The sequence below is a fragment of the Phyllobates terribilis genome, unplaced genomic scaffold, assembly GCF_046119375.1.
Source record: "Phyllobates terribilis strain yellow unplaced genomic scaffold, ASM4611937v1 Scaffold_2316__1_contigs__length_142825, whole genome shotgun sequence".
Taxonomy (NCBI): domain Eukaryota; kingdom Metazoa; phylum Chordata; class Amphibia; order Anura; family Dendrobatidae; genus Phyllobates; species Phyllobates terribilis.
The window spans coordinates 87,226-113,350 of record NW_027365074.1 but is presented as its reverse complement, the minus strand read 5'-3'; the positions used below and the strand labels follow the sequence as shown (position 1 = coordinate 113,350).

At 62.7% G+C, this 26,125-nt stretch overlaps 24 non-coding genes across 24 annotated transcripts; all 24 read right to left on the bottom strand.

Annotated features, from left to right (window-relative positions):
• Positions 1-637: 637 nt before the first annotated feature.
• Positions 638-801, bottom strand: LOC141245965 (U1 spliceosomal RNA). Its single transcript, XR_012309606.1, has one exon. It is a non-coding gene; the product is annotated as a U1 spliceosomal RNA (small nuclear RNA).
• Positions 802-1,716: 915 nt separating this feature from the next.
• Positions 1,717-1,880, bottom strand: LOC141245964 (U1 spliceosomal RNA). Its single transcript, XR_012309605.1, has one exon. It is a non-coding gene; the product is annotated as a U1 spliceosomal RNA (small nuclear RNA).
• Positions 1,881-2,796: 916 nt separating this feature from the next.
• Positions 2,797-2,960, bottom strand: LOC141245963 (U1 spliceosomal RNA). The gene has a single exon (XR_012309604.1). It is a non-coding gene; the product is annotated as a U1 spliceosomal RNA (small nuclear RNA).
• Positions 2,961-3,875: 915 nt separating this feature from the next.
• LOC141245962 (U1 spliceosomal RNA) lies at positions 3,876-4,039 on the bottom strand. Its single transcript, XR_012309603.1, has one exon. It is a non-coding gene; the product is annotated as a U1 spliceosomal RNA (small nuclear RNA).
• A 916-nt stretch (positions 4,040-4,955) lies between these two features.
• On the bottom strand, positions 4,956-5,119 carry LOC141245961 (U1 spliceosomal RNA). The gene has a single exon (XR_012309602.1). It is a non-coding gene; the product is annotated as a U1 spliceosomal RNA (small nuclear RNA).
• Positions 5,120-6,034: 915 nt separating this feature from the next.
• On the bottom strand, positions 6,035-6,198 carry LOC141245959 (U1 spliceosomal RNA). The gene has a single exon (XR_012309600.1). It is a non-coding gene; the product is annotated as a U1 spliceosomal RNA (small nuclear RNA).
• Positions 6,199-7,113: 915 nt separating this feature from the next.
• LOC141245958 (U1 spliceosomal RNA) lies at positions 7,114-7,277 on the bottom strand. Its single transcript, XR_012309599.1, has one exon. It is a non-coding gene; the product is annotated as a U1 spliceosomal RNA (small nuclear RNA).
• Positions 7,278-8,192: 915 nt separating this feature from the next.
• LOC141245957 (U1 spliceosomal RNA) lies at positions 8,193-8,356 on the bottom strand. Its single transcript, XR_012309598.1, has one exon. It is a non-coding gene; the product is annotated as a U1 spliceosomal RNA (small nuclear RNA).
• A 916-nt stretch (positions 8,357-9,272) lies between these two features.
• LOC141245956 (U1 spliceosomal RNA) lies at positions 9,273-9,436 on the bottom strand. Its single transcript, XR_012309597.1, has one exon. It is a non-coding gene; the product is annotated as a U1 spliceosomal RNA (small nuclear RNA).
• Positions 9,437-10,351: 915 nt separating this feature from the next.
• On the bottom strand, positions 10,352-10,515 carry LOC141245955 (U1 spliceosomal RNA). Its single transcript, XR_012309596.1, has one exon. It is a non-coding gene; the product is annotated as a U1 spliceosomal RNA (small nuclear RNA).
• Positions 10,516-11,431: 916 nt separating this feature from the next.
• Positions 11,432-11,595, bottom strand: LOC141245954 (U1 spliceosomal RNA). The gene has a single exon (XR_012309595.1). It is a non-coding gene; the product is annotated as a U1 spliceosomal RNA (small nuclear RNA).
• Positions 11,596-12,510: 915 nt separating this feature from the next.
• Positions 12,511-12,674, bottom strand: LOC141245953 (U1 spliceosomal RNA). The gene has a single exon (XR_012309594.1). It is a non-coding gene; the product is annotated as a U1 spliceosomal RNA (small nuclear RNA).
• A 915-nt stretch (positions 12,675-13,589) lies between these two features.
• Positions 13,590-13,753, bottom strand: LOC141245952 (U1 spliceosomal RNA). The gene has a single exon (XR_012309593.1). It is a non-coding gene; the product is annotated as a U1 spliceosomal RNA (small nuclear RNA).
• Positions 13,754-14,668: 915 nt separating this feature from the next.
• Positions 14,669-14,832, bottom strand: LOC141245950 (U1 spliceosomal RNA). Its single transcript, XR_012309592.1, has one exon. It is a non-coding gene; the product is annotated as a U1 spliceosomal RNA (small nuclear RNA).
• A 915-nt stretch (positions 14,833-15,747) lies between these two features.
• LOC141245949 (U1 spliceosomal RNA) lies at positions 15,748-15,911 on the bottom strand. Its single transcript, XR_012309591.1, has one exon. It is a non-coding gene; the product is annotated as a U1 spliceosomal RNA (small nuclear RNA).
• A 915-nt stretch (positions 15,912-16,826) lies between these two features.
• On the bottom strand, positions 16,827-16,990 carry LOC141245947 (U1 spliceosomal RNA). The gene has a single exon (XR_012309589.1). It is a non-coding gene; the product is annotated as a U1 spliceosomal RNA (small nuclear RNA).
• A 915-nt stretch (positions 16,991-17,905) lies between these two features.
• LOC141245946 (U1 spliceosomal RNA) lies at positions 17,906-18,069 on the bottom strand. The gene has a single exon (XR_012309588.1). It is a non-coding gene; the product is annotated as a U1 spliceosomal RNA (small nuclear RNA).
• A 915-nt stretch (positions 18,070-18,984) lies between these two features.
• Positions 18,985-19,148, bottom strand: LOC141245945 (U1 spliceosomal RNA). Its single transcript, XR_012309587.1, has one exon. It is a non-coding gene; the product is annotated as a U1 spliceosomal RNA (small nuclear RNA).
• Positions 19,149-20,063: 915 nt separating this feature from the next.
• On the bottom strand, positions 20,064-20,227 carry LOC141245944 (U1 spliceosomal RNA). The gene has a single exon (XR_012309586.1). It is a non-coding gene; the product is annotated as a U1 spliceosomal RNA (small nuclear RNA).
• A 915-nt stretch (positions 20,228-21,142) lies between these two features.
• Positions 21,143-21,306, bottom strand: LOC141245943 (U1 spliceosomal RNA). The gene has a single exon (XR_012309585.1). It is a non-coding gene; the product is annotated as a U1 spliceosomal RNA (small nuclear RNA).
• Positions 21,307-22,221: 915 nt separating this feature from the next.
• Positions 22,222-22,385, bottom strand: LOC141245942 (U1 spliceosomal RNA). Its single transcript, XR_012309584.1, has one exon. It is a non-coding gene; the product is annotated as a U1 spliceosomal RNA (small nuclear RNA).
• A 915-nt stretch (positions 22,386-23,300) lies between these two features.
• Positions 23,301-23,464, bottom strand: LOC141245941 (U1 spliceosomal RNA). The gene has a single exon (XR_012309583.1). It is a non-coding gene; the product is annotated as a U1 spliceosomal RNA (small nuclear RNA).
• Positions 23,465-24,379: 915 nt separating this feature from the next.
• Positions 24,380-24,543, bottom strand: LOC141245940 (U1 spliceosomal RNA). The gene has a single exon (XR_012309582.1). It is a non-coding gene; the product is annotated as a U1 spliceosomal RNA (small nuclear RNA).
• A 915-nt stretch (positions 24,544-25,458) lies between these two features.
• LOC141245939 (U1 spliceosomal RNA) lies at positions 25,459-25,622 on the bottom strand. The gene has a single exon (XR_012309581.1). It is a non-coding gene; the product is annotated as a U1 spliceosomal RNA (small nuclear RNA).
• Between the last annotated feature and the right edge of the window lie 503 nt (positions 25,623-26,125).

The window sequence follows — 26,125 nt, the reverse complement described above, 5'->3', positions numbered from 1 at the left end:
CGGGAACAGGCAGGCAGCTAGAGCTCTGCAGCTGCCACCCTCTGCTGGCACCCTGTCGTGACTCACTCAGCTGCGGCCAGGAGGACGCACGGTGGAGGAGGCTCAAGGGCAGGCCCAGCAGCTGCTTCGGGTCGACCGACCGAACGGCAGACAGCTGTGCACCGGCGGGCCACTCACAACTCCAGCTCCGGCCGCGAGATGGGGACGCTGCAAGTGGCCACCCTTGAGCGTGCCTGCGCAGGAGGAGGCTTTCGGCCGCTCGCGCTCTCCCTGGAACACGGCGTTGCCTCGTGTGCTCCAAAGCATGCCTTTGGTTCGCTGCAAATCCAGCATGTTGGGGCGCTAGTCCCGACACCTGCAGAAGAGCAGAGGGAGCCATGTCGTCACCAAGTGAATGAGATGCAAACGAGCAGATCAATCCCCAGCAGCAGGCAGGGGGCGCCAAGTCCAACAAACAAAGCACAAAGCAAAGGCAAAAGGCCCCAAGCCAACAAAGAAGCAAGCAACTCGTCCCTTCTTAGCCAGGGCAGGGAGAAGGTGGCGGCGTAGGCCCACAAGGGGGAGCCAAAGGCCACGTCCACCTCTCCGAGCTTCTCATCATTCCCAAAGCACTGTTCTGTCATTGACTGGAGGAAATCAGGGGAAAGCGCGAACGCAGTCCCCCACTACCACAAATTATGCAGTCGAGTTTCCCGCATTTGGGGAAATCGCAGGGGTCAGCACACCCGGAGTGCAATGGATGAGCCTCACCCTGGGAGAACCACCTTAGTGATCATGGTATCTCCCCTGCCAGGTAAGTATGAGTTGGAGCCCGCCGGGCCGACGAGCGCCCCTCTGGCGCAGCCCCCCAGCATCGCGGAGTCTCGTGCACCAAAAGTAAGGGGTGGTGTGGCCCGGCGGCGCCTGCACGGACGCTCCCCGAGTGGGTGACGCCGGGCGCTCAAGGCGCAGCTGACGCCCCGTCCGTCCCCCAGAGGGCAGGCCGAGCTCAAGCGGAAAACCGTCCAAGATGCACAGCAGCAGCAGCCTGATCATTTGCATATAGGGGCGGCTGCTCCCAAGCACTACGTCGCTGCGGCCGGGAACAGGCAGGCAGCTAGAGCTCTGCAGCTGCCACCCTCTGCTGGCACCCTGTCGTGACTCACTCAGCTGCGGCCAGGAGGACGCACGGTGGAGGAGGCTCAAGGGCAGGCCCAGCAGCTGCTTCGGGTCGACCGACCGAACGGCAGACAGCTGTGCACCGGCGGGCCACTCACAACTCCAGCTCCGGCCGCGAGATGGGGACGCTGCAAGTGGCCACCCTTGAGCGTGCCTGCGCAGGAGGAGGCTTTCGGCCGCTCGCGCTCTCCCTGGAACACGGCGTTGCCTCGTGTGCTCCAAAGCATGCCTTTGGTTCGCTGCAAATCCAGCATGTTGGGGCGCTAGTCCCGACACCTGCAGAAGAGCAGAGGGAGCCATGTCGTCACCAAGTGAATGAGATGCAAACGAGCAGATCAATCCCCAGCAGCAGGCAGGGGGCGCCAAGTCCAACAAACAAAGCACAAAGCAAAGGCAAAAGGCCCCAAGCCAACAAAGAAGCAAGCAACTCGTCCCTTCTTAGCCAGGGCAGGGAGAAGGTGGCGGCGTAGGCCCACAAGGGGGAGCCAAAGGCCACGTCCACCTCTCCGAGCTTCTCATCATTCCCAAAGCACTGTTCTGTCATTGACTGGAGGAAATCAGGGGAAAGCGCGAACGCAGTCCCCCACTACCACAAATTATGCAGTCGAGTTTCCCGCATTTGGGGAAATCGCAGGGGTCAGCACACCCGGAGTGCAATGGATGAGCCTCACCCTGGGAGAACCACCTTAGTGATCATGGTATCTCCCCTGCCAGGTAAGTATGAGTTGGAGCCCGCCGGGCCGACGAGCGCCCCTCTGGCGCAGCCCCCCAGCATCGCGGAGTCTCGTGCACCAAAAGTAAGGGGTGGTGTGGCCCGGCGGCGCCTGCACGGACGCTCCCCGAGTGGGTGACGCCGGGCGCTCAAGGCGCAGCTGACGCCCCGTCCGTCCCCCAGAGGGCAGGCCGAGCTCAAGCGGAAAACCGTCCAAGATGCACAGCAGCAGCAGCCTGATCATTTGCATATAGGGGCGGCTGCTCCCAAGCACTACGTCGCTGCGGCCGGGAACAGGCAGGCAGCTAGAGCTCTGCAGCTGCCACCCTCTGCTGGCACCCTGTCGTGACTCACTCAGCTGCGGCCAGGAGGACGCACGGTGGAGGAGGCTCAAGGGCAGGCCCAGCAGCTGCTTCGGGTCGACCGACCGAACGGCAGACAGCTGTGCACCGGCGGGCCACTCACAACTCCAGCTCCGGCCGCGAGATGGGGACGCTGCAAGTGGCCACCCTTGAGCGTGCCTGCGCAGGAGGAGGCTTTCGGCCGCTCGCGCTCTCCCTGGAACACGGCGTTGCCTCGTGTGCTCCAAAGCATGCCTTTGGTTCGCTGCAAATCCAGCATGTTGGGGCGCTAGTCCCGACACCTGCAGAAGAGCAGAGGGAGCCATGTCGTCACCAAGTGAATGAGATGCAAACGAGCAGATCAATCCCCAGCAGCAGGCAGGGGGGCGCCAAGTCCAACAAACAAAGCACAAAGCAAAGGCAAAAGGCCCCAAGCCAACAAAGAAGCAAGCAACTCGTCCCTTCTTAGCCAGGGCAGGGAGAAGGTGGCGGCGTAGGCCCACAAGGGGGAGCCAAAGGCCACGTCCACCTCTCCGAGCTTCTCATCATTCCCAAAGCACTGTTCTGTCATTGACTGGAGGAAATCAGGGGAAAGCGCGAACGCAGTCCCCCACTACCACAAATTATGCAGTCGAGTTTCCCGCATTTGGGGAAATCGCAGGGGTCAGCACACCCGGAGTGCAATGGATGAGCCTCACCCTGGGAGAACCACCTTAGTGATCATGGTATCTCCCCTGCCAGGTAAGTATGAGTTGGAGCCCGCCGGGCCGACGAGCGCCCCTCTGGCGCAGCCCCCCAGCATCGCGGAGTCTCGTGCACCAAAAGTAAGGGGTGGTGTGGCCCGGCGGCGCCTGCACGGACGCTCCCCGAGTGGGTGACGCCGGGCGCTCAAGGCGCAGCTGACGCCCCGTCCGTCCCCCAGAGGGCAGGCCGAGCTCAAGCGGAAAACCGTCCAAGATGCACAGCAGCAGCAGCCTGATCATTTGCATATAGGGGCGGCTGCTCCCAAGCACTACGTCGCTGCGGCCGGGAACAGGCAGGCAGCTAGAGCTCTGCAGCTGCCACCCTCTGCTGGCACCCTGTCGTGACTCACTCAGCTGCGGCCAGGAGGACGCACGGTGGAGGAGGCTCAAGGGCAGGCCCAGCAGCTGCTTCGGGTCGACCGACCGAACGGCAGACAGCTGTGCACCGGCGGGCCACTCACAACTCCAGCTCCGGCCGCGAGATGGGGACGCTGCAAGTGGCCACCCTTGAGCGTGCCTGCGCAGGAGGAGGCTTTCGGCCGCTCGCGCTCTCCCTGGAACACGGCGTTGCCTCGTGTGCTCCAAAGCATGCCTTTGGTTCGCTGCAAATCCAGCATGTTGGGGCGCTAGTCCCGACACCTGCAGAAGAGCAGAGGGAGCCATGTCGTCACCAAGTGAATGAGATGCAAACGAGCAGATCAATCCCCAGCAGCAGGCAGGGGGCGCCAAGTCCAACAAACAAAGCACAAAGCAAAGGCAAAAGGCCCCAAGCCAACAAAGAAGCAAGCAACTCGTCCCTTCTTAGCCAGGGCAGGGAGAAGGTGGCGGCGTAGGCCCACAAGGGGGAGCCAAAGGCCACGTCCACCTCTCCGAGCTTCTCATCATTCCCAAAGCACTGTTCTGTCATTGACTGGAGGAAATCAGGGGAAAGCGCGAACGCAGTCCCCCACTACCACAAATTATGCAGTCGAGTTTCCCGCATTTGGGGAAATCGCAGGGGTCAGCACACCCGGAGTGCAATGGATGAGCCTCACCCTGGGAGAACCACCTTAGTGATCATGGTATCTCCCCTGCCAGGTAAGTATGAGTTGGAGCCCGCCGGGCCGACGAGCGCCCCTCTGGCGCAGCCCCCCAGCATCGCGGAGTCTCGTGCACCAAAAGTAAGGGGTGGTGTGGCCCGGCGGCGCCTGCACGGACGCTCCCCGAGTGGGTGACGCCGGGCGCTCAAGGCGCAGCTGACGCCCCGTCCGTCCCCCAGAGGGCAGGCCGAGCTCAAGCGGAAAACCGTCCAAGATGCACAGCAGCAGCAGCCTGATCATTTGCATATAGGGGCGGCTGCTCCCAAGCACTACGTCGCTGCGGCCGGGAACAGGCAGGCAGCTAGAGCTCTGCAGCTGCCACCCTCTGCTGGCACCCTGTCGTGACTCACTCAGCTGCGGCCAGGAGGACGCACGGTGGAGGAGGCTCAAGGGCAGGCCCAGCAGCTGCTTCGGGTCGACCGACCGAACGGCAGACAGCTGTGCACCGGCGGGCCACTCACAACTCCAGCTCCGGCCGCGAGATGGGGACGCTGCAAGTGGCCACCCTTGAGCGTGCCTGCGCAGGAGGAGGCTTTCGGCCGCTCGCGCTCTCCCTGGAACACGGCGTTGCCTCGTGTGCTCCAAAGCATGCCTTTGGTTCGCTGCAAATCCAGCATGTTGGGGCGCTAGTCCCGACACCTGCAGAAGAGCAGAGGGAGCCATGTCGTCACCAAGTGAATGAGATGCAAACGAGCAGATCAATCCCCAGCAGCAGGCAGGGGGGCGCCAAGTCCAACAAACAAAGCACAAAGCAAAGGCAAAAGGCCCCAAGCCAACAAAGAAGCAAGCAACTCGTCCCTTCTTAGCCAGGGCAGGGAGAAGGTGGCGGCGTAGGCCCACAAGGGGGAGCCAAAGGCCACGTCCACCTCTCCGAGCTTCTCATCATTCCCAAAGCACTGTTCTGTCATTGACTGGAGGAAATCAGGGGAAAGCGCGAACGCAGTCCCCCACTACCACAAATTATGCAGTCGAGTTTCCCGCATTTGGGGAAATCGCAGGGGTCAGCACACCCGGAGTGCAATGGATGAGCCTCACCCTGGGAGAACCACCTTAGTGATCATGGTATCTCCCCTGCCAGGTAAGTATGAGTTGGAGCCCGCCGGGCCGACGAGCGCCCCTCTGGCGCAGCCCCCCAGCATCGCGGAGTCTCGTGCACCAAAAGTAAGGGGTGGTGTGGCCCGGCGGCGCCTGCACGGACGCTCCCCGAGTGGGTGACGCCGGGCGCTCAAGGCGCAGCTGACGCCCCGTCCGTCCCCCAGAGGGCAGGCCGAGCTCAAGCGGAAAACCGTCCAAGATGCACAGCAGCAGCAGCCTGATCATTTGCATATAGGGGCGGCTGCTCCCAAGCACTACGTCGCTGCGGCCGGGAACAGGCAGGCAGCTAGAGCTCTGCAGCTGCCACCCTCTGCTGGCACCCTGTCGTGACTCACTCAGCTGCGGCCAGGAGGACGCACGGTGGAGGAGGCTCAAGGGCAGGCCCAGCAGCTGCTTCGGGTCGACCGACCGAACGGCAGACAGCTGTGCACCGGCGGGCCACTCACAACTCCAGCTCCGGCCGCGAGATGGGGACGCTGCAAGTGGCCACCCTTGAGCGTGCCTGCGCAGGAGGAGGCTTTCGGCCGCTCGCGCTCTCCCTGGAACACGGCGTTGCCTCGTGTGCTCCAAAGCATGCCTTTGGTTCGCTGCAAATCCAGCATGTTGGGGCGCTAGTCCCGACACCTGCAGAAGAGCAGAGGGAGCCATGTCGTCACCAAGTGAATGAGATGCAAACGAGCAGATCAATCCCCAGCAGCAGGCAGGGGGCGCCAAGTCCAACAAACAAAGCACAAAGCAAAGGCAAAAGGCCCCAAGCCAACAAAGAAGCAAGCAACTCGTCCCTTCTTAGCCAGGGCAGGGAGAAGGTGGCGGCGTAGGCCCACAAGGGGGAGCCAAAGGCCACGTCCACCTCTCCGAGCTTCTCATCATTCCCAAAGCACTGTTCTGTCATTGACTGGAGGAAATCAGGGGAAAGCGCGAACGCAGTCCCCCACTACCACAAATTATGCAGTCGAGTTTCCCGCATTTGGGGAAATCGCAGGGGTCAGCACACCCGGAGTGCAATGGATGAGCCTCACCCTGGGAGAACCACCTTAGTGATCATGGTATCTCCCCTGCCAGGTAAGTATGAGTTGGAGCCCGCCGGGCCGACGAGCGCCCCTCTGGCGCAGCCCCCCAGCATCGCGGAGTCTCGTGCACCAAAAGTAAGGGGTGGTGTGGCCCGGCGGCGCCTGCACGGACGCTCCCCGAGTGGGTGACGCCGGGCGCTCAAGGCGCAGCTGACGCCCCGTCCGTCCCCCAGAGGGCAGGCCGAGCTCAAGCGGAAAACCGTCCAAGATGCACAGCAGCAGCAGCCTGATCATTTGCATATAGGGGCGGCTGCTCCCAAGCACTACGTCGCTGCGGCCGGGAACAGGCAGGCAGCTAGAGCTCTGCAGCTGCCACCCTCTGCTGGCACCCTGTCGTGACTCACTCAGCTGCGGCCAGGAGGACGCACGGTGGAGGAGGCTCAAGGGCAGGCCCAGCAGCTGCTTCGGGTCGACCGACCGAACGGCAGACAGCTGTGCACCGGCGGGCCACTCACAACTCCAGCTCCGGCCGCGAGATGGGGACGCTGCAAGTGGCCACCCTTGAGCGTGCCTGCGCAGGAGGAGGCTTTCGGCCGCTCGCGCTCTCCCTGGAACACGGCGTTGCCTCGTGTGCTCCAAAGCATGCCTTTGGTTCGCTGCAAATCCAGCATGTTGGGGCGCTAGTCCCGACACCTGCAGAAGAGCAGAGGGAGCCATGTCGTCACCAAGTGAATGAGATGCAAACGAGCAGATCAATCCCCAGCAGCAGGCAGGGGGCGCCAAGTCCAACAAACAAAGCACAAAGCAAAGGCAAAAGGCCCCAAGCCAACAAAGAAGCAAGCAACTCGTCCCTTCTTAGCCAGGGCAGGGAGAAGGTGGCGGCGTAGGCCCACAAGGGGGAGCCAAAGGCCACGTCCACCTCTCCGAGCTTCTCATCATTCCCAAAGCACTGTTCTGTCATTGACTGGAGGAAATCAGGGGAAAGCGCGAACGCAGTCCCCCACTACCACAAATTATGCAGTCGAGTTTCCCGCATTTGGGGAAATCGCAGGGGTCAGCACACCCGGAGTGCAATGGATGAGCCTCACCCTGGGAGAACCACCTTAGTGATCATGGTATCTCCCCTGCCAGGTAAGTATGAGTTGGAGCCCGCCGGGCCGACGAGCGCCCCTCTGGCGCAGCCCCCCAGCATCGCGGAGTCTCGTGCACCAAAAGTAAGGGGTGGTGTGGCCCGGCGGCGCCTGCACGGACGCTCCCCGAGTGGGTGACGCCGGGCGCTCAAGGCGCAGCTGACGCCCCGTCCGTCCCCCAGAGGGCAGGCCGAGCTCAAGCGGAAAACCGTCCAAGATGCACAGCAGCAGCAGCCTGATCATTTGCATATAGGGGCGGCTGCTCCCAAGCACTACGTCGCTGCGGCCGGGAACAGGCAGGCAGCTAGAGCTCTGCAGCTGCCACCCTCTGCTGGCACCCTGTCGTGACTCACTCAGCTGCGGCCAGGAGGACGCACGGTGGAGGAGGCTCAAGGGCAGGCCCAGCAGCTGCTTCGGGTCGACCGACCGAACGGCAGACAGCTGTGCACCGGCGGGCCACTCACAACTCCAGCTCCGGCCGCGAGATGGGGACGCTGCAAGTGGCCACCCTTGAGCGTGCCTGCGCAGGAGGAGGCTTTCGGCCGCTCGCGCTCTCCCTGGAACACGGCGTTGCCTCGTGTGCTCCAAAGCATGCCTTTGGTTCGCTGCAAATCCAGCATGTTGGGGCGCTAGTCCCGACACCTGCAGAAGAGCAGAGGGAGCCATGTCGTCACCAAGTGAATGAGATGCAAACGAGCAGATCAATCCCCAGCAGCAGGCAGGGGGCGCCAAGTCCAACAAACAAAGCACAAAGCAAAGGCAAAAGGCCCCAAGCCAACAAAGAAGCAAGCAACTCGTCCCTTCTTAGCCAGGGCAGGGAGAAGGTGGCGGCGTAGGCCCACAAGGGGGAGCCAAAGGCCACGTCCACCTCTCCGAGCTTCTCATCATTCCCAAAGCACTGTTCTGTCATTGACTGGAGGAAATCAGGGGAAAGCGCGAACGCAGTCCCCCACTACCACAAATTATGCAGTCGAGTTTCCCGCATTTGGGGAAATCGCAGGGGTCAGCACACCCGGAGTGCAATGGATGAGCCTCACCCTGGGAGAACCACCTTAGTGATCATGGTATCTCCCCTGCCAGGTAAGTATGAGTTGGAGCCCGCCGGGCCGACGAGCGCCCCTCTGGCGCAGCCCCCCAGCATCGCGGAGTCTCGTGCACCAAAAGTAAGGGGTGGTGTGGCCCGGCGGCGCCTGCACGGACGCTCCCCGAGTGGGTGACGCCGGGCGCTCAAGGCGCAGCTGACGCCCCGTCCGTCCCCCAGAGGGCAGGCCGAGCTCAAGCGGAAAACCGTCCAAGATGCACAGCAGCAGCAGCCTGATCATTTGCATATAGGGGCGGCTGCTCCCAAGCACTACGTCGCTGCGGCCGGGAACAGGCAGGCAGCTAGAGCTCTGCAGCTGCCACCCTCTGCTGGCACCCTGTCGTGACTCACTCAGCTGCGGCCAGGAGGACGCACGGTGGAGGAGGCTCAAGGGCAGGCCCAGCAGCTGCTTCGGGTCGACCGACCGAACGGCAGACAGCTGTGCACCGGCGGGCCACTCACAACTCCAGCTCCGGCCGCGAGATGGGGACGCTGCAAGTGGCCACCCTTGAGCGTGCCTGCGCAGGAGGAGGCTTTCGGCCGCTCGCGCTCTCCCTGGAACACGGCGTTGCCTCGTGTGCTCCAAAGCATGCCTTTGGTTCGCTGCAAATCCAGCATGTTGGGGCGCTAGTCCCGACACCTGCAGAAGAGCAGAGGGAGCCATGTCGTCACCAAGTGAATGAGATGCAAACGAGCAGATCAATCCCCAGCAGCAGGCAGGGGGGCGCCAAGTCCAACAAACAAAGCACAAAGCAAAGGCAAAAGGCCCCAAGCCAACAAAGAAGCAAGCAACTCGTCCCTTCTTAGCCAGGGCAGGGAGAAGGTGGCGGCGTAGGCCCACAAGGGGGAGCCAAAGGCCACGTCCACCTCTCCGAGCTTCTCATCATTCCCAAAGCACTGTTCTGTCATTGACTGGAGGAAATCAGGGGAAAGCGCGAACGCAGTCCCCCACTACCACAAATTATGCAGTCGAGTTTCCCGCATTTGGGGAAATCGCAGGGGTCAGCACACCCGGAGTGCAATGGATGAGCCTCACCCTGGGAGAACCACCTTAGTGATCATGGTATCTCCCCTGCCAGGTAAGTATGAGTTGGAGCCCGCCGGGCCGACGAGCGCCCCTCTGGCGCAGCCCCCCAGCATCGCGGAGTCTCGTGCACCAAAAGTAAGGGGTGGTGTGGCCCGGCGGCGCCTGCACGGACGCTCCCCGAGTGGGTGACGCCGGGCGCTCAAGGCGCAGCTGACGCCCCGTCCGTCCCCCAGAGGGCAGGCCGAGCTCAAGCGGAAAACCGTCCAAGATGCACAGCAGCAGCAGCCTGATCATTTGCATATAGGGGCGGCTGCTCCCAAGCACTACGTCGCTGCGGCCGGGAACAGGCAGGCAGCTAGAGCTCTGCAGCTGCCACCCTCTGCTGGCACCCTGTCGTGACTCACTCAGCTGCGGCCAGGAGGACGCACGGTGGAGGAGGCTCAAGGGCAGGCCCAGCAGCTGCTTCGGGTCGACCGACCGAACGGCAGACAGCTGTGCACCGGCGGGCCACTCACAACTCCAGCTCCGGCCGCGAGATGGGGACGCTGCAAGTGGCCACCCTTGAGCGTGCCTGCGCAGGAGGAGGCTTTCGGCCGCTCGCGCTCTCCCTGGAACACGGCGTTGCCTCGTGTGCTCCAAAGCATGCCTTTGGTTCGCTGCAAATCCAGCATGTTGGGGCGCTAGTCCCGACACCTGCAGAAGAGCAGAGGGAGCCATGTCGTCACCAAGTGAATGAGATGCAAACGAGCAGATCAATCCCCAGCAGCAGGCAGGGGGCGCCAAGTCCAACAAACAAAGCACAAAGCAAAGGCAAAAGGCCCCAAGCCAACAAAGAAGCAAGCAACTCGTCCCTTCTTAGCCAGGGCAGGGAGAAGGTGGCGGCGTAGGCCCACAAGGGGGAGCCAAAGGCCACGTCCACCTCTCCGAGCTTCTCATCATTCCCAAAGCACTGTTCTGTCATTGACTGGAGGAAATCAGGGGAAAGCGCGAACGCAGTCCCCCACTACCACAAATTATGCAGTCGAGTTTCCCGCATTTGGGGAAATCGCAGGGGTCAGCACACCCGGAGTGCAATGGATGAGCCTCACCCTGGGAGAACCACCTTAGTGATCATGGTATCTCCCCTGCCAGGTAAGTATGAGTTGGAGCCCGCCGGGCCGACGAGCGCCCCTCTGGCGCAGCCCCCCAGCATCGCGGAGTCTCGTGCACCAAAAGTAAGGGGTGGTGTGGCCCGGCGGCGCCTGCACGGACGCTCCCCGAGTGGGTGACGCCGGGCGCTCAAGGCGCAGCTGACGCCCCGTCCGTCCCCCAGAGGGCAGGCCGAGCTCAAGCGGAAAACCGTCCAAGATGCACAGCAGCAGCAGCCTGATCATTTGCATATAGGGGCGGCTGCTCCCAAGCACTACGTCGCTGCGGCCGGGAACAGGCAGGCAGCTAGAGCTCTGCAGCTGCCACCCTCTGCTGGCACCCTGTCGTGACTCACTCAGCTGCGGCCAGGAGGACGCACGGTGGAGGAGGCTCAAGGGCAGGCCCAGCAGCTGCTTCGGGTCGACCGACCGAACGGCAGACAGCTGTGCACCGGCGGGCCACTCACAACTCCAGCTCCGGCCGCGAGATGGGGACGCTGCAAGTGGCCACCCTTGAGCGTGCCTGCGCAGGAGGAGGCTTTCGGCCGCTCGCGCTCTCCCTGGAACACGGCGTTGCCTCGTGTGCTCCAAAGCATGCCTTTGGTTCGCTGCAAATCCAGCATGTTGGGGCGCTAGTCCCGACACCTGCAGAAGAGCAGAGGGAGCCATGTCGTCACCAAGTGAATGAGATGCAAACGAGCAGATCAATCCCCAGCAGCAGGCAGGGGGGCGCCAAGTCCAACAAACAAAGCACAAAGCAAAGGCAAAAGGCCCCAAGCCAACAAAGAAGCAAGCAACTCGTCCCTTCTTAGCCAGGGCAGGGAGAAGGTGGCGGCGTAGGCCCACAAGGGGGAGCCAAAGGCCACGTCCACCTCTCCGAGCTTCTCATCATTCCCAAAGCACTGTTCTGTCATTGACTGGAGGAAATCAGGGGAAAGCGCGAACGCAGTCCCCCACTACCACAAATTATGCAGTCGAGTTTCCCGCATTTGGGGAAATCGCAGGGGTCAGCACACCCGGAGTGCAATGGATGAGCCTCACCCTGGGAGAACCACCTTAGTGATCATGGTATCTCCCCTGCCAGGTAAGTATGAGTTGGAGCCCGCCGGGCCGACGAGCGCCCCTCTGGCGCAGCCCCCCAGCATCGCGGAGTCTCGTGCACCAAAAGTAAGGGGTGGTGTGGCCCGGCGGCGCCTGCACGGACGCTCCCCGAGTGGGTGACGCCGGGCGCTCAAGGCGCAGCTGACGCCCCGTCCGTCCCCCAGAGGGCAGGCCGAGCTCAAGCGGAAAACCGTCCAAGATGCACAGCAGCAGCAGCCTGATCATTTGCATATAGGGGCGGCTGCTCCCAAGCACTACGTCGCTGCGGCCGGGAACAGGCAGGCAGCTAGAGCTCTGCAGCTGCCACCCTCTGCTGGCACCCTGTCGTGACTCACTCAGCTGCGGCCAGGAGGACGCACGGTGGAGGAGGCTCAAGGGCAGGCCCAGCAGCTGCTTCGGGTCGACCGACCGAACGGCAGACAGCTGTGCACCGGCGGGCCACTCACAACTCCAGCTCCGGCCGCGAGATGGGGACGCTGCAAGTGGCCACCCTTGAGCGTGCCTGCGCAGGAGGAGGCTTTCGGCCGCTCGCGCTCTCCCTGGAACACGGCGTTGCCTCGTGTGCTCCAAAGCATGCCTTTGGTTCGCTGCAAATCCAGCATGTTGGGGCGCTAGTCCCGACACCTGCAGAAGAGCAGAGGGAGCCATGTCGTCACCAAGTGAATGAGATGCAAACGAGCAGATCAATCCCCAGCAGCAGGCAGGGGGCGCCAAGTCCAACAAACAAAGCACAAAGCAAAGGCAAAAGGCCCCAAGCCAACAAAGAAGCAAGCAACTCGTCCCTTCTTAGCCAGGGCAGGGAGAAGGTGGCGGCGTAGGCCCACAAGGGGGAGCCAAAGGCCACGTCCACCTCTCCGAGCTTCTCATCATTCCCAAAGCACTGTTCTGTCATTGACTGGAGGAAATCAGGGGAAAGCGCGAACGCAGTCCCCCACTACCACAAATTATGCAGTCGAGTTTCCCGCATTTGGGGAAATCGCAGGGGTCAGCACACCCGGAGTGCAATGGATGAGCCTCACCCTGGGAGAACCACCTTAGTGATCATGGTATCTCCCCTGCCAGGTAAGTATGAGTTGGAGCCCGCCGGGCCGACGAGCGCCCCTCTGGCGCAGCCCCCCAGCATCGCGGAGTCTCGTGCACCAAAAGTAAGGGGTGGTGTGGCCCGGCGGCGCCTGCACGGACGCTCCCCGAGTGGGTGACGCCGGGCGCTCAAGGCGCAGCTGACGCCCCGTCCGTCCCCCAGAGGGCAGGCCGAGCTCAAGCGGAAAACCGTCCAAGATGCACAGCAGCAGCAGCCTGATCATTTGCATATAGGGGCGGCTGCTCCCAAGCACTACGTCGCTGCGGCCGGGAACAGGCAGGCAGCTAGAGCTCTGCAGCTGCCACCCTCTGCTGGCACCCTGTCGTGACTCACTCAGCTGCGGCCAGGAGGACGCACGGTGGAGGAGGCTCAAGGGCAGGCCCAGCAGCTGCTTCGGGTCGACCGACCGAACGGCAGACAGCTGTGCACCGGCGGGCCACTCACAACTCCAGCTCCGGCCGCGAGATGGGGACGCTGCAAGTGGCCACCCTTGAGCGTGCCTGCGCAGGAGGAGGCTTTCGGCCGCTCGCGCTCTCCCTGGAACACGGCGTTGCCTCGTGTGCTCCAAAGCATGCCTTTGGTTCGCTGCAAATCCAGCATGTTGGGGCGCTAGTCCCGACACCTGCAGAAGAGCAGAGGGAGCCATGTCGTCACCAAGTGAATGAGATGCAAACGAGCAGATCAATCCCCAGCAGCAGGCAGGGGGCGCCAAGTCCAACAAACAAAGCACAAAGCAAAGGCAAAAGGCCCCAAGCCAACAAAGAAGCAAGCAACTCGTCCCTTCTTAGCCAGGGCAGGGAGAAGGTGGCGGCGTAGGCCCACAAGGGGGAGCCAAAGGCCACGTCCACCTCTCCGAGCTTCTCATCATTCCCAAAGCACTGTTCTGTCATTGACTGGAGGAAATCAGGGGAAAGCGCGAACGCAGTCCCCCACTACCACAAATTATGCAGTCGAGTTTCCCGCATTTGGGGAAATCGCAGGGGTCAGCACACCCGGAGTGCAATGGATGAGCCTCACCCTGGGAGAACCACCTTAGTGATCATGGTATCTCCCCTGCCAGGTAAGTATGAGTTGGAGCCCGCCGGGCCGACGAGCGCCCCTCTGGCGCAGCCCCCCAGCATCGCGGAGTCTCGTGCACCAAAAGTAAGGGGTGGTGTGGCCCGGCGGCGCCTGCACGGACGCTCCCCGAGTGGGTGACGCCGGGCGCTCAAGGCGCAGCTGACGCCCCGTCCGTCCCCCAGAGGGCAGGCCGAGCTCAAGCGGAAAACCGTCCAAGATGCACAGCAGCAGCAGCCTGATCATTTGCATATAGGGGCGGCTGCTCCCAAGCACTACGTCGCTGCGGCCGGGAACAGGCAGGCAGCTAGAGCTCTGCAGCTGCCACCCTCTGCTGGCACCCTGTCGTGACTCACTCAGCTGCGGCCAGGAGGACGCACGGTGGAGGAGGCTCAAGGGCAGGCCCAGCAGCTGCTTCGGGTCGACCGACCGAACGGCAGACAGCTGTGCACCGGCGGGCCACTCACAACTCCAGCTCCGGCCGCGAGATGGGGACGCTGCAAGTGGCCACCCTTGAGCGTGCCTGCGCAGGAGGAGGCTTTCGGCCGCTCGCGCTCTCCCTGGAACACGGCGTTGCCTCGTGTGCTCCAAAGCATGCCTTTGGTTCGCTGCAAATCCAGCATGTTGGGGCGCTAGTCCCGACACCTGCAGAAGAGCAGAGGGAGCCATGTCGTCACCAAGTGAATGAGATGCAAACGAGCAGATCAATCCCCAGCAGCAGGCAGGGGGCGCCAAGTCCAACAAACAAAGCACAAAGCAAAGGCAAAAGGCCCCAAGCCAACAAAGAAGCAAGCAACTCGTCCCTTCTTAGCCAGGGCAGGGAGAAGGTGGCGGCGTAGGCCCACAAGGGGGAGCCAAAGGCCACGTCCACCTCTCCGAGCTTCTCATCATTCCCAAAGCACTGTTCTGTCATTGACTGGAGGAAATCAGGGGAAAGCGCGAACGCAGTCCCCCACTACCACAAATTATGCAGTCGAGTTTCCCGCATTTGGGGAAATCGCAGGGGTCAGCACACCCGGAGTGCAATGGATGAGCCTCACCCTGGGAGAACCACCTTAGTGATCATGGTATCTCCCCTGCCAGGTAAGTATGAGTCGGAGCCCGCCGGGCCGACGAGCGCCCCTCTGGCGCAGCCCCCCAGCATCGCGGAGTCTCGTGCACCAAAAGTAAGGGGTGGTGTGGCCCGGCGGCGCCTGCACGGACGCTCCCCGAGTGGGTGACGCCGGGCGCTCAAGGCGCAGCTGACGCCCCGTCCGTCCCCCAGAGGGCAGGCCGAGCTCAAGCGGAAAACCGTCCAAGATGCACAGCAGCAGCAGCCTGATCATTTGCATATAGGGGCGGCTGCTCCCAAGCACTACGTCGCTGCGGCCGGGAACAGGCAGGCAGCTAGAGCTCTGCAGCTGCCACCCTCTGCTGGCACCCTGTCGTGACTCACTCAGCTGCGGCCAGGAGGACGCACGGTGGAGGAGGCTCAAGGGCAGGCCCAGCAGCTGCTTCGGGTCGACCGACCGAACGGCAGACAGCTGTGCACCGGCGGGCCACTCACAACTCCAGCTCCGGCCGCGAGATGGGGACGCTGCAAGTGGCCACCCTTGAGCGTGCCTGCGCAGGAGGAGGCTTTCGGCCGCTCGCGCTCTCCCTGGAACACGGCGTTGCCTCGTGTGCTCCAAAGCATGCCTTTGGTTCGCTGCAAATCCAGCATGTTGGGGCGCTAGTCCCGACACCTGCAGAAGAGCAGAGGGAGCCATGTCGTCACCAAGTGAATGAGATGCAAACGAGCAGATCAATCCCCAGCAGCAGGCAGGGGGCGCCAAGTCCAACAAACAAAGCACAAAGCAAAGGCAAAAGGCCCCAAGCCAACAAAGAAGCAAGCAACTCGTCCCTTCTTAGCCAGGGCAGGGAGAAGGTGGCGGCGTAGGCCCACAAGGGGGAGCCAAAGGCCACGTCCACCTCTCCGAGCTTCTCATCATTCCCAAAGCACTGTTCTGTCATTGACTGGAGGAAATCAGGGGAAAGCGCGAACGCAGTCCCCCACTACCACAAATTATGCAGTCGAGTTTCCCGCATTTGGGGAAATCGCAGGGGTCAGCACACCCGGAGTGCAATGGATGAGCCTCACCCTGGGAGAACCACCTTAGTGATCATGGTATCTCCCCTGCCAGGTAAGTATGAGTTGGAGCCCGCCGGGCCGACGAGCGCCCCTCTGGCGCAGCCCCCCAGCATCGCGGAGTCTCGTGCACCAAAAGTAAGGGGTGGTGTGGCCCGGCGGCGCCTGCACGGACGCTCCCCGAGTGGGTGACGCCGGGCGCTCAAGGCGCAGCTGACGCCCCGTCCGTCCCCCAGAGGGCAGGCCGAGCTCAAGCGGAAAACCGTCCAAGATGCACAGCAGCAGCAGCCTGATCATTTGCATATAGGGGCGGCTGCTCCCAAGCACTACGTCGCTGCGGCCGGGAACAGGCAGGCAGCTAGAGCTCTGCAGCTGCCACCCTCTGCTGGCACCCTGTCGTGACTCACTCAGCTGCGGCCAGGAGGACGCACGGTGGAGGAGGCTCAAGGGCAGGCCCAGCAGCTGCTTCGGGTCGACCGACCGAACGGCAGACAGCTGTGCACCGGCGGGCCACTCACAACTCCAGCTCCGGCCGCGAGATGGGGACGCTGCAAGTGGCCACCCTTGAGCGTGCCTGCGCAGGAGGAGGCTTTCGGCCGCTCGCGCTCTCCCTGGAACACGGCGTTGCCTCGTGTGCTCCAAAGCATGCCTTTGGTTCGCTGCAAATCCAGCATGTTGGGGCGCTAGTCCCGACACCTGCAGAAGAGCAGAGGGAGCCATGTCGTCACCAAGTGAATGAGATGCAAACGAGCAGATCAATCCCCAGCAGCAGGCAGGGGGCGCCAAGTCCAACAAACAAAGCACAAAGCAAAGGCAAAAGGCCCCAAGCCAACAAAGAAGCAAGCAACTCGTCCCTTCTTAGCCAGGGCAGGGAGAAGGTGGCGGCGTAGGCCCACAAGGGGGAGCCAAAGGCCACGTCCACCTCTCCGAGCTTCTCATCATTCCCAAAGCACTGTTCTGTCATTGACTGGAGGAAATCAGGGGAAAGCGCGAACGCAGTCCCCCACTACCACAAATTATGCAGTCGAGTTTCCCGCATTTGGGGAAATCGCAGGGGTCAGCACACCCGGAGTGCAATGGATGAGCCTCACCCTGGGAGAACCACCTTAGTGATCATGGTATCTCCCCTGCCAGGTAAGTATGAGTCGGAGCCCGCCGGGCCGACGAGCGCCCCTCTGGCGCAGCCCCCCAGCATCGCGGAGTCTCGTGCACCAAAAGTAAGGGGTGGTGTGGCCCGGCGGCGCCTGCACGGACGCTCCCCGAGTGGGTGACGCCGGGCGCTCAAGGCGCAGCTGACGCCCCGTCCGTCCCCCAGAGGGCAGGCCGAGCTCAAGCGGAAAACCGTCCAAGATGCACAGCAGCAGCAGCCTGATCATTTGCATATAGGGGCGGCTGCTCCCAAGCACTACGTCGCTGCGGCCGGGAACAGGCAGGCAGCTAGAGCTCTGCAGCTGCCACCCTCTGCTGGCACCCTGTCGTGACTCACTCAGCTGCGGCCAGGAGGACGCACGGTGGAGGAGGCTCAAGGGCAGGCCCAGCAGCTGCTTCGGGTCGACCGACCGAACGGCAGACAGCTGTGCACCGGCGGGCCACTCACAACTCCAGCTCCGGCCGCGAGATGGGGACGCTGCAAGTGGCCACCCTTGAGCGTGCCTGCGCAGGAGGAGGCTTTCGGCCGCTCGCGCTCTCCCTGGAACACGGCGTTGCCTCGTGTGCTCCAAAGCATGCCTTTGGTTCGCTGCAAATCCAGCATGTTGGGGCGCTAGTCCCGACACCTGCAGAAGAGCAGAGGGAGCCATGTCGTCACCAAGTGAATGAGATGCAAACGAGCAGATCAATCCCCAGCAGCAGGCAGGGGGCGCCAAGTCCAACAAACAAAGCACAAAGCAAAGGCAAAAGGCCCCAAGCCAACAAAGAAGCAAGCAACTCGTCCCTTCTTAGCCAGGGCAGGGAGAAGGTGGCGGCGTAGGCCCACAAGGGGGAGCCAAAGGCCACGTCCACCTCTCCGAGCTTCTCATCATTCCCAAAGCACTGTTCTGTCATTGACTGGAGGAAATCAGGGGAAAGCGCGAACGCAGTCCCCCACTACCACAAATTATGCAGTCGAGTTTCCCGCATTTGGGGAAATCGCAGGGGTCAGCACACCCGGAGTGCAATGGATGAGCCTCACCCTGGGAGAACCACCTTAGTGATCATGGTATCTCCCCTGCCAGGTAAGTATGAGTCGGAGCCCGCCGGGCCGACGAGCGCCCCTCTGGCGCAGCCCCCCAGCATCGCGGAGTCTCGTGCACCAAAAGTAAGGGGTGGTGTGGCCCGGCGGCGCCTGCACGGACGCTCCCCGAGTGGGTGACGCCGGGCGCTCAAGGCGCAGCTGACGCCCCGTCCGTCCCCCAGAGGGCAGGCCGAGCTCAAGCGGAAAACCGTCCAAGATGCACAGCAGCAGCAGCCTGATCATTTGCATATAGGGGCGGCTGCTCCCAAGCACTACGTCGCTGCGGCCGGGAACAGGCAGGCAGCTAGAGCTCTGCAGCTGCCACCCTCTGCTGGCACCCTGTCGTGACTCACTCAGCTGCGGCCAGGAGGACGCACGGTGGAGGAGGCTCAAGGGCAGGCCCAGCAGCTGCTTCGGGTCGACCGACCGAACGGCAGACAGCTGTGCACCGGCGGGCCACTCACAACTCCAGCTCCGGCCGCGAGATGGGGACGCTGCAAGTGGCCACCCTTGAGCGTGCCTGCGCAGGAGGAGGCTTTCGGCCGCTCGCGCTCTCCCTGGAACACGGCGTTGCCTCGTGTGCTCCAAAGCATGCCTTTGGTTCGCTGCAAATCCAGCATGTTGGGGCGCTAGTCCCGACACCTGCAGAAGAGCAGAGGGAGCCATGTCGTCACCAAGTGAATGAGATGCAAACGAGCAGATCAATCCCCAGCAGCAGGCAGGGGGCGCCAAGTCCAACAAACAAAGCACAAAGCAAAGGCAAAAGGCCCCAAGCCAACAAAGAAGCAAGCAACTCGTCCCTTCTTAGCCAGGGCAGGGAGAAGGTGGCGGCGTAGGCCCACAAGGGGGAGCCAAAGGCCACGTCCACCTCTCCGAGCTTCTCATCATTCCCAAAGCACTGTTCTGTCATTGACTGGAGGAAATCAGGGGAAAGCGCGAACGCAGTCCCCCACTACCACAAATTATGCAGTCGAGTTTCCCGCATTTGGGGAAATCGCAGGGGTCAGCACACCCGGAGTGCAATGGATGAGCCTCACCCTGGGAGAACCACCTTAGTGATCATGGTATCTCCCCTGCCAGGTAAGTATGAGTCGGAGCCCGCCGGGCCGACGAGCGCCCCTCTGGCGCAGCCCCCCAGCATCGCGGAGTCTCGTGCACCAAAAGTAAGGGGTGGTGTGGCCCGGCGGCGCCTGCACGGACGCTCCCCGAGTGGGTGACGCCGGGCGCTCAAGGCGCAGCTGACGCCCCGTCCGTCCCCCAGAGGGCAGGCCGAGCTCAAGCGGAAAACCGTCCAAGATGCACAGCAGCAGCAGCCTGATCATTTGCATATAGGGGCGGCTGCTCCCAAGCACTACGTCGCTGCGGCCGGGAACAGGCAGGCAGCTAGAGCTCTGCAGCTGCCACCCTCTGCTGGCACCCTGTCGTGACTCACTCAGCTGCGGCCAGGAGGACGCACGGTGGAGGAGGCTCAAGGGCAGGCCCAGCAGCTGCTTCGGGTCGACCGACCGAACGGCAGACAGCTGTGCACCGGCGGGCCACTCACAACTCCAGCTCCGGCCGCGAGATGGGGACGCTGCAAGTGGCCACCCTTGAGCGTGCCTGCGCAGGAGGAGGCTTTCGGCCGCTCGCGCTCTCCCTGGAACACGGCGTTGCCTCGTGTGCTCCAAAGCATGCCTTTGGTTCGCTGCAAATCCAGCATGTTGGGGCGCTAGTCCCGACACCTGCAGAAGAGCAGAGGGAGCCATGTCGTCACCAAGTGAATGAGATGCAAACGAGCAGATCAATCCCCAGCAGCAGGCAGGGGGCGCCAAGTCCAACAAACAAAGCACAAAGCAAAGGCAAAAGGCCCCAAGCCAACAAAGAAGCAAGCAACTCGTCCCTTCTTAGCCAGGGCAGGGAGAAGGTGGCGGCGTAGGCCCACAAGGGGGAGCCAAAGGCCACGTCCACCTCTCCGAGCTTCTCATCATTCCCAAAGCACTGTTCTGTCATTGACTGGAGGAAATCAGGGGAAAGCGCGAACGCAGTCCCCCACTACCACAAATTATGCAGTCGAGTTTCCCGCATTTGGGGAAATCGCAGGGGTCAGCACACCCGGAGTGCAATGGATGAGCCTCACCCTGGGAGAACCACCTTAGTGATCATGGTATCTCCCCTGCCAGGTAAGTATGAGTCGGAGCCCGCCGGGCCGACGAGCGCCCCTCTGGCGCAGCCCCCCAGCATCGCGGAGTCTCGTGCACCAAAAGTAAGGGGTGGTGTGGCCCGGCGGCGCCTGCACGGACGCTCCCCGAGTGGGTGACGCCGGGCGCTCAAGGCGCAGCTGACGCCCCGTCCGTCCCCCAGAGGGCAGGCCGAGCTCAAGCGGAAAACCGTCCAAGATGCACAGCAGCAGCAGCCTGATCATTTGCATATAGGGGCGGCTGCTCCCAAGCACTACGTCGCTGCGGCCGGGAACAGGCAGGCAGCTAGAGCTCTGCAGCTGCCACCCTCTGCTGGCACCCTGTCGTGACTCACTCAGCTGCGGCCAGGAGGACGCACGGTGGAGGAGGCTCAAGGGCAGGCCCAGCAGCTGCTTCGGGTCGACCGACCGAACGGCAGACAGCTGTGCACCGGCGGGCCACTCACAACTCCAGCTCCGGCCGCGAGATGGGGACGCTGCAAGTGGCCACCCTTGAGCGTGCCTGCGCAGGAGGAGGCTTTCGGCCGCTCGCGCTCTCCCTGGAACACGGCGTTGCCTCGTGTGCTCCAAAGCATGCCTTTGGTTCGCTGCAAATCCAGCATGTTGGGGCGCTAGTCCCGACACCTGCAGAAGAGCAGAGGGAGCCATGTCGTCACCAAGTGAATGAGATGCAAACGAGCAGATCAATCCCCAGCAGCAGGCAGGGGGCGCCAAGTCCAACAAACAAAGCACAAAGCAAAGGCAAAAGGCCCCAAGCCAACAAAGAAGCAAGCAACTCGTCCCTTCTTAGCCAGGGCAGGGAGAAGGTGGCGGCGTAGGCCCACAAGGGGGAGCCAAAGGCCACGTCCACCTCTCCGAGCTTCTCATCATTCCCAAAGCACTGTTCTGTCATTGACTGGAGGAAATCAGGGGAAAGCGCGAACGCAGTCCCCCACTACCACAAATTATGCAGTCGAGTTTCCCGCATTTGGGGAAATCGCAGGGGTCAGCACACCCGGAGTGCAATGGATGAGCCTCACCCTGGGAGAACCACCTTAGTGATCATGGTATCTCCCCTGCCAGGTAAGTATGAGTCGGAGCCCGCCGGGCCGACGAGCGCCCCTCTGGCGCAGCCCCCCAGCATCGCGGAGTCTCGTGCACCAAAAGTAAGGGGTGGTGTGGCCCGGCGGCGCCTGCACGGACGCTCCCCGAGTGGGTGACGCCGGGCGCTCAAGGCGCAGCTGACGCCCCGTCCGTCCCCCAGAGGGCAGGCCGAGCTCAAGCGGAAAACCGTCCAAGATGCACAGCAGCAGCAGCCTGATCATTTGCATATAGGGGCGGCTGCTCCCAAGCACTACGTCGCTGCGGCCGGGAACAGGCAGGCAGCTAGAGCTCTGCAGCTGCCACCCTCTGCTGGCACCCTGTCGTGACTCACTCAGCTGCGGCCAGGAGGACGCACGGTGGAGGAGGCTCAAGGGCAGGCCCAGCAGCTGCTTCGGGTCGACCGACCGAACGGCAGACAGCTGTGCACCGGCGGGCCACTCACAACTCCAGCTCCGGCCGCGAGATGGGGACGCTGCAAGTGGCCACCCTTGAGCGTGCCTGCGCAGGAGGAGGCTTTCGGCCGCTCGCGCTCTCCCTGGAACACGGCGTTGCCTCGTGTGCTCCAAAGCATGCCTTTGGTTCGCTGCAAATCCAGCATGTTGGGGCGCTAGTCCCGACACCTGCAGAAGAGCAGAGGGAGCCATGTCGTCACCAAGTGAATGAGATGCAAACGAGCAGATCAATCCCCAGCAGCAGGCAGGGGGCGCCAAGTCCAACAAACAAAGCACAAAGCAAAGGCAAAAGGCCCCAAGCCAACAAAGAAGCAAGCAACTCATCCCTTCTTAGCCAGGGCAGGGAGAAGGTGGCGGCGTAGGCCCACAAGGGGGAGCCAAAGGCCACGTCCACCTCTCCGAGCTTCTCATCATTCCCAAAGCACTGTTCTGTCATTGACTGGAGGAAATCAGGGGAAAGCGCGAACGCAGTCCCCCACTACCACAAATTATGCAGTCGAGTTTCCCGCATTTGGGGAAATCGCAGGGGTCAGCACACCCGGAGTGCAATGGATGAGCCTCACCCTGGGAGAACCACCTTAGTGATCATGGTATCTCCCCTGCCAGGTAAGTATGAGTTGGAGCCCGCCGGGCCGACGAGCGCCCCTCTGGCGCAGCCCCCCAGCATCGCGGAGTCTCGTGCACCAAAAGTAAGGGGTGGTGTGGCCCGGCGGCGCCTGCACGGACGCTCCCCGAGTGGGTGACGCCGGGCGCTCAAGGCGCAGCTGACGCCCCGTCCGTCCCCCAGAGGGCAGGCCGAGCTCAAGCGGAAAACCGTCCAAGATGCACAGCAGCAGCAGCCTGATCATTTGCATATAGGGGCGGCTGCTCCCAAGCACTACGTCGCTGCGGCCGGGAACAGGCAGGCAGCTAGAGCTCTGCAGCTGCCACCCTCTGCTGGCACCCTGTCGTGACTCACTCAGCTGCGGCCAGGAGGACGCACGGTGGAGGAGGCTCAAGGGCAGGCCCAGCAGCTGCTTCGGGTCGACCGACCGAACGGCAGACAGCTGTGCACCGGCGGGCCACTCACAACTCCAGCTCCGGCCGCGAGATGGGGACGCTGCAAGTGGCCACCCTTGAGCGTGCCTGCGCAGGAGGAGGCTTTCGGCCGCTCGCGCTCTCCCTGGAACACGGCGTTGCCTCGTGTGCTCCAAAGCATGCCTTTGGTTCGCTGCAAATCCAGCATGTTGGGGCGCTAGTCCCGACACCTGCAGAAGAGCAGAGGGAGCCATGTCGTCACCAAGTGAATGAGATGCAAACGAGCAGATCAATCCCCAGCAGCAGGCAGGGGGCGCCAAGTCCAACAAACAAAGCACAAAGCAAAGGCAAAAGGCCCCAAGCCAACAAAGAAGCAAGCAACTCGTCCCTTCTTAGCCAGGGCAGGGAGAAGGTGGCGGCGTAGGCCCACAAGGGGGAGCCAAAGGCCACGTCCACCTCTCCGAGCTTCTCATCATTCCCAAAGCACTGTTCTGTCATTGACTGGAGGAAATCAGGGGAAAGCGCGAACGCAGTCCCCCACTACCACAAATTATGCAGTCGAGTTTCCCGCATTTGGGGAAATCGCAGGGGTCAGCACACCCGGAGTGCAATGGATGAGCCTCACCCTGGGAGAACCACCTTAGTGATCATGGTATCTCCCCTGCCAGGTAAGTATGAGTTGGAGCCCGCCGGGCCGACGAGCGCCCCTCTGGCGCAGCCCCCCAGCATCGCGGAGTCTCGTGCACCAAAAGTAAGGGGTGGTGTGGCCCGGCGGCGCCTGCACGGACGCTCCCCGAGTGGGTGACGCCGGGCGCTCAAGGCGCAGCTGACGCCCCGTCCGTCCCCCAGAGGGCAGGCCGAGCTCAAGCGGAAAACCGTCCAAGATGCACAGCAGCAGCAGCCTGATCATTTGCATATAGGGGCGGCTGCTCCCAAGCACTACGTCGCTGCGGCCGGGAACAGGCAGGCAGCTAGAGCTCTGCAGCTGCCACCCTCTGCTGGCACCCTGTCGTGACTCACTCAGCTGCGGCCAGGAGGACGCACGGTGGAGGAGGCTCAAGGGCAGGCCCAGCAGCTGCTTCGGGTCGACCGACCGAACGGCAGACAGCTGTGCACCGGCGGGCCACTCACAACTCCAGCTCCGGCCGCGAGATGGGGACGCTGCAAGTGGCCACCCTTGAGCGTGCCTGCGCAGGAGGAGGCTTTCGGCCGCTCGCGCTCTCCCTGGAACACGGCGTTGCCTCGTGTGCTCCAAAGCATGCCTTTGGTTCGCTGCAAATCCAGCATGTTGGGGCGCTAGTCCCGACACCTGCAGAAGAGCAGAGGGAGCCATGTCGTCACCAAGTGAATGAGATGCAAACGAGCAGATCAATCCCCAGCAGCAGGCAGGGGGCGCCAAGTCCAACAAACAAAGCACAAAGCAAAGGCAAAAGGCCCCAAGCCAACAAAGAAGCAAGCAACTCGTCCCTTCTTAGCCAGGGCAGGGAGAAGGTGGCGGCGTAGGCCCACAAGGGGGAGCCAAAGGCCACGTCCACCTCTCCGAGCTTCTCATCATTCCCAAAGCACTGTTCTGTCATTGACTGGAGGAAATCAGGGGAAAGCGCGAACGCAGTCCCCCACTACCACAAATTATGCAGTCGAGTTTCCCGCATTTGGGGAAATCGCAGGGGTCAGCACACCCGGAGTGCAATGGATGAGCCTCACCCTGGGAGAACCACCTTAGTGATCATGGTATCTCCCCTGCCAGGTAAGTATGAGTTGGAGCCCGCCGGGCCGACGAGCGCCCCTCTGGCGCAGCCCCCCAGCATCGCGGAGTCTCGTGCACCAAAAGTAAGGGGTGGTGTGGCCCGGCGGCGCCTGCACGGACGCTCCCCGAGTGGGTGACGCCGGGCGCTCAAGGCGCAGCTGACGCCCCGTCCGTCCCCCAGAGGGCAGGCCGAGCTCAAGCGGAAAACCGTCCAAGATGCACAGCAGCAGCAGCCTGATCATTTGCATATAGGGGCGGCTGCTCCCAAGCACTACGTCGCTGCGGCCGGGAACAGGCAGGCAGCTAGAGCTCTGCAGCTGCCACCCTCTGCTGGCACCCTGTCGTGACTCACTCAGCTGCGGCCAGGAGGACGCACGGTGGAGGAGGCTCAAGGGCAGGCCCAGCAGCTGCTTCGGGTCGACCGACCGAACGGCAGACAGCTGTGCACCGGCGGGCCACTCACAACTCCAGCTCCGGCCGCGAGATGGGGACGCTGCAAGTGGCCACCCTTGAGCGTGCCTGCGCAGGAGGAGGCTTTCGGCCGCTCGCGCTCTCCCTGGAACACGGCGTTGCCTCGTGTGCTCCAAAGCATGCCTTTGGTTCGCTGCAAATCCAGCATGTTGGGGCGCTAGTCCCGACACCTGCAGAAGAGCAGAGGGAGCCATGTCGTCACCAAGTGAATGAGATGCAAACGAGCAGATCAATCCCCAGCAGCAGGCAGGGGGCGCCAAGTCCAACAAACAAAGCACAAAGCAAAGGCAAAAGGCCCCAAGCCAACAAAGAAGCAAGCAACTCGTCCCTTCTTAGCCAGGGCAGGGAGAAGGTGGCGGCGTAGGCCCACAAGGGGGAGCCAAAGGCCACGTCCACCTCTCCGAGCTTCTCATCATTCCCAAAGCACTGTTCTGTCATTGACTGGAGGAAATCAGGGGAAAGCGCGAACGCAGTCCCCCACTACCACAAATTATGCAGTCGAGTTTCCCGCATTTGGGGAAATCGCAGGGGTCAGCACACCCGGAGTGCAATGGATGAGCCTCACCCTGGGAGAACCACCTTAGTGATCATGGTATCTCCCCTGCCAGGTAAGTATGAGTTGGAGCCCGCCGGGCCGACGAGCGCCCCTCTGGCGCAGCCCCCCAGCATCGCGGAGTCTCGTGCACCAAAAGTAAGGGGTGGTGTGGCCCGGCGGCGCCTGCACGGACGCTCCCCGAGTGGGTGACGCCGGGCGCTCAAGGCGCAGCTGACGCCCCGTCCGTCCCCCAGAGGGCAGGCCGAGCTCAAGCGGAAAACCGTCCAAGATGCACAGCAGCAGCAGCCTGATCATTTGCATATAGGGGCGGCTGCTCCCAAGCACTACGTCGCTGCGGCCGGGAACAGGCAGGCAGCTAGAGCTCTGCAGCTGCCACCCTCTGCTGGCACCCTGTCGTGACTCACTCAGCTGCGGCCAGGAGGACGCACGGTGGAGGAGGCTCAAGGGCAGGCCCAGCAGCTGCTTCGGGTCGACCGACCGAACGGCAGACAGCTGTGCACCGGCGGGCCACTCACAACTCCAGCTCCGGCCGCGAGATGGGGACGCTGCAAGTGGCCACCCTT